The sequence below is a fragment of the Falco rusticolus genome, chromosome W (assembly GCF_015220075.1).
Source record: "Falco rusticolus isolate bFalRus1 chromosome W, bFalRus1.pri, whole genome shotgun sequence".
Taxonomy (NCBI): Eukaryota; Metazoa; Chordata; class Aves; order Falconiformes; family Falconidae; genus Falco; species Falco rusticolus.
In genome coordinates, this window is record NC_051209.1 from 6,476,325 (window position 1) to 6,481,703 (window position 5,379).

Here is a 5,379-nt window from a genome sequence, read left to right on the forward strand (position 1 = left end):
CCCTTAAGTCACCCAAAGATTAGCTTGCCTTCCCCACATTTGTGAGGAAAGAAATAGTATTACAGAACTATGTCAGACAGCAGTGAATGCTGCAGGTCTTTCTGAGGGCCCAGGCTGGTAAGAGGTAGAAGCATTACCTGGTACTGTTCAGCACTGAACAACAAATCATAAATAGTACCAGTAGGTACTTCTGACTTGTCTTATAAGCAAAGATTACAGTTACCTTTATGAATTCATTCAAATACGTAGGCATTTACCCCAATTATAGTATTTTAAATAATAAAAATAACTTGCTTTAAAATTTTATATGAAAATTTAATCATAACAGAACCTGTCAGCTGCTTTCTCACCTTTTGTTCCCCCTTTTTTTTATCAGATACATAATTTCACAATGAAAACATTTTTTGGTTCTAAATCCAAAGGCAAAAAGATTACTTAGTATTGAAATCAGCGCAAGGAAAAATAGAAAGGTTTTGACACATTCTAGTCTTGACTCCCATGTTAAAAAGGTTATGCAGTCATATTGTGTCCTGCTTTTTCCAGACAAAAAACTTCTTTATTTTATTGGGATACATCACAGACCTATACCTGGCCAGCTACATTTATACAGGCAGAGGTTAAGGCATTTCTTCCTCAACCCCATCTCACCAAATCGGCCTCAGCCTGGAGGGCCATCTTCTGGTAAACAGCCTTTTAAAAACAAATCAAACAAAAAAAACCCAGACTCACAAACTTCTTTTTCCTTTTATAAGCTTGTTTTGCATAACAGAGAAGTCTGACATTCAAACAGTAAGTTCTGTACATGAATGAAAAAGCAACTCTCAAAAACAGACTGATGCTTTGGGAAGAAATACCTTTGCAAATACTTTCAAGTTAAATATTTCACCTAATGAAAGACAACTGAACTAAAAATGCTACAATTTCAAAGCAAACTTTGAAAAGGCAAAGTGGAAAAGCATGTTTTAAAAACAAGTTACGCATACCAGATTAAATCCTTCACTAGTTTAAGAAGGAATATTATGATGTGTAATCACAACTTCTTTCCAAAATACTGTTAATTATGGAATAAAAGTAACTGTCTCCACAAGGAGAGCTAATCAATTTTAGACCTATACTGCACCTCAATACGTAGCGCTCCCTGTGCTGTTAAGACTCAAGAAAAAGATGCTCAAAATCAGCAGTATTATGAGATGCCTGCCATAGGACCGAAGTGAAGGGCAACCCATCTCGTTGAATGCAAGGCCATGGAGGAAGATTATTCATTTGTTACTGAAATGCTTGTACCTCTGCTCAGAAACTCAGAAGCTATCCCAGGCTTTTGATAACAACAGTAGTTACTCCCACTCCCTGAACCAAAACTAGATTCATATTCTGGGGTGGGGGGAAGCTCCTGCCTTCCAGAAGGACACTATCAGAACAAGAAGTACGTGGCCCGTTTCCTAGACTGCTAGTAATGAGGACTCTTACATATTGCCAACCAGAGTAGGAGTGTGGATATAAGGATACGGGGAATGCATCCTCCCCACTCGCAGGGGCTGGCCTGGGCTCACAGCCAATTCTGATAAGCCACTGTCTGGCCTTGAAGGCCTCCTGAGAAAGCACTGGAAGCTGTCTTGACAGGGGCTCCCTGTCTCTGCAAGCTCTTTAAGCCAGATCCTCTTCCCTGTCCTGCCTGAGCTACGCTGCGCTGCCCAACTGGCTGCACCAACCTGGCCCCCACCTCCAGAGGGGCATGGGGGAAAAGCTCTCCATAGCGGGAGAGGAACTGAATTCAGACAGCAAAAGCTACAGCATGAAACCACAGCAGAACAAGTTATTTCACCAGCTGGAAGTGCTTGCCCAGTGGAGGATAGTTGGTTACCAAAAATTCTGCACTCAGCCTGAGGCAGAGGATGGGAAGAGAAGAGGTGGGGTAGGAAATAACACGTGTGAGTTATGAGTGACAAAACTAGTTGGCCCCAAAGCTTTGACCTGTAGTTTATCAAACTGTGTATCTTTTCAATAAATTTGCCCAAAATATGAGTGTATAAAGTATATTTTATTTAAAACTTGCAGAGGATGGTGCTCTTTTTTCTTTAAATTACCTGACTGCATTCACCGATGATGTCAATTGCATGAGAAATCCTTCCCCTTCCCCCTAAACAGTTGCTCTGATTAGTAAATAAAACCACTTAAGAAATAAAATGCATTTGCTGGCATATTTTTTCTTAAGGATAAAAATGAAACACCGCAACAGAAATATAGATAAATTGTGTAACAGATTTCCAAGTTTTAAGATATGTATTAGTAATCATTTCTTGCCAAGGAGCTACGCTACAACTCAAGCTTGCTTTCACTCAAGAAACAGATCTTGGATAAGCAGAGAAAAAGGAGCAAAATATGGATCTACTGTCAACTGACCTGACAAATTCATACAAGCAAAAAGATGACAGAAGTGCCTTGACTGAAGGAAACAATGTCATGCATCTCACCGCCCATCCAAACTTAAATTGCATCCAGTGCTCCACATATTGCTTTACATACACCCGCGTGGCATCCTGCTGCTGACTCCCAAGGAACACCAGGTATCAGAAGAAGCCCTCCAGGATCTCTGGCACTTCCCTATGCCCCTTTCAGGCCACGAATCCAAAATTCACACCACACTATCTACAGTGGAGACATCCCACCATTTGCAATATCTACAGATGTTTTATTAGGTAAAAAAATACTGTGTATGTAAACAACCTGATCTCTCCTCTACCCTCAATTTCCATTCTTTAACAGATCTGCATATTAATAAATCTTCAGGAAACTCACCCGCTTTCTGATGCACTCACTATATAATGCTTTTCACTGGAAGCAGAGGCCTTTGATAAACAAGTAATTGAGGCTGTATGACCAAACAACAGAGCTCTGGGATTAATCTAGAATCAGGGAAATAAAACATGAAGTAAAAACAATATAGGCACTATTACTTAACCAGAATATATAATATATAAAATGGAAATCTAGAGTATGTGTAAATAAGTGTTAAAATATATATACACACACGTTTAATTAGGATAGCAGCAAATATACAGTCTTGAAAGAGTTCACACAGAATGCTGCTACAGTACGTGAGGAAAAAAAGTTTCTACCTAATAAAGCAAATTGGAGGGAGGGAGCATTTTGCATCAAACTCATGCTATCGATATTTTAAATCATAAACTGAATTCAGCCCAATTTGAATTAAAAAAAAAATTGCTTTGTACTGCGACAACAGTTCCTCTCCCAATCAAGTACAGTTCACAACCCTATATATTCATAAATAACTTGATATCAAGTCCATGCATAGATTGAAGATAAAAACCCCTTGCCCTTTATTTGTCCTTTCTAGAAAGAACTAGTTGCTTTCTCTTGTTCTTTCTTTTTAAATATACCAGATATAAACATAATTTATGGGGGTAACTCACAGACATTAGGATTTTTAGGTATTCAGTATAAACTTTTCCTGAGGCATGCTGCCTTTTTTTTTTTTTTTTTTTTTAAACAATAAAGGATTGTTTTGCTATTCCATTCCAAGAGTTTAAAACTCTTTATATCAAGGCAAAGTGTGAGACCATATTCAAAATAGAAACTTGCAGATTTCAACTCCAGGGCCACTACTGGCATAAAACAATTATTCATCTTTATCTCTGCTACTAGCCTTTCTTCTCTTTCAGTTTTCATGGGGAAAAAAATTTGAATAAAATAACCTTAGAAAGTCCTCTGATGACTGGAATCTGTTTTCACAAAACAGTATTAAGCAGCTAAACTTGGAAGTAACAACTAGTTTAGAGCAGCTCCAGAAAAGAGGAAGTAATTACTTTAAAAATTTACTGCAGGAACAGCAACAAAATTCAAGAGCAAAAACCTCTCCTCCTAATCTGAGGTACTTGCTACAGGAAGCATGTAGTGTCAACCCAGGCCTCACAAGAGGGAGGAAGAAAGGACAAGCAAAGAGGGCATAGAAAGAACTGAAGACCAGAATGGATATTATCATATGGAAGAACAAGAATCACACTGGCAACAATGATACACACTTCAAACACAAAGCAAGTTAAGATTATACGGACTTTAGTCTCACCTCTAAATCCAAAGAAATGTCCCAGAGACATATTTGCCCATCGTGGCATCCTGTGACGATCATTGAGGCATCCTCCATGAGCAGCAGGGTGGATATGCAGTGCGTGGGGGCCCTACGGCCCCACAGGACAATAGGTAAAACAAGGCTGTTTCCTGCCATTTTGCTCTCACACCTGTCAATTTAATCAAAATAATAAATATTAGGTCTCAGCAGGTCTAAAGTGACTTCATACACATGTTATACAAAAGAAACATAGTAACTATATATGTCATTCTTCAAATAAGTTACGGTACACAATCTCACCTCTCCTCTCATCAGGGAATGTGTTCATCTTCACATACAGATTAAATAACATTCTTCAAACAGTCACTCAAAAAATACAGTACCCTGTGGTAATATTACAACTTCACAACTTTGATTTCTTACACATTTTGCAAAAGAAACTTTTCAAAGTGGCATTTCCCTACACATATAGGTACCAACTCACATAACTCTACACACAGAGGTACTTTTGTCAAAATCACTCTTCTTAGAATAATTTTGAAGTAACAAATATGGGACTGCAGCAGCTATTATATGTCCGATAGACGAGTTCATCCCCATTTGCAAATGCAACTACATTTAGTCAAAAATAGGCTCTGGAGCCTTCTATGGACAACTACACACTTTTCAAAAATCCTGTTCTGTTAGAACAGGGTCACGTCAACACAGCTTTTTCAAATAGGTAGTTGTGTTGGAATATGTAGCATCCTGCATTAGGTGAAATCAGAGTTAGAAAACATTTTCAAGGTTAATGTCATTCCTTAATTTATACTCTTACTCTGGTAGTTCATACCACCTCACACACACATCTAAAGAGGCTAACCAAACAAAAGCTAATTAGAAATAGCCTAATTAAGACATATAAGTTAGTTTCAAACCTTTCAGTTTCTGGTTTCTAGGCCTGAGTGGTAAATGTTTTCAAAGCATCACTTCTCTAATATCAGTGCCCTTGATGGCAGGCAGAGCCACATGCAAGCAAAAGCTGCTTAGATGGGGTGATGAAAAAGGAATTAGAACATGCAATGGCAAAAGATGTGGTTTGAAGGGAAAAAAAAATAATCTTTACTAGCACTATCTATGCTATTTGGAACTACAGAAAGCTAGGAAAGAAAGAAGCACAGCAAGTACAGGCCACTTCTTACACTCTCTCATTTCTCCACTGCTGCCAACTCCCATGAGCTGGATCCCAGATGGGAACAGAAGGGATTTAGAGACTGAGACTTGACAAGCAGACACTGACTTAGTTCTGTGAC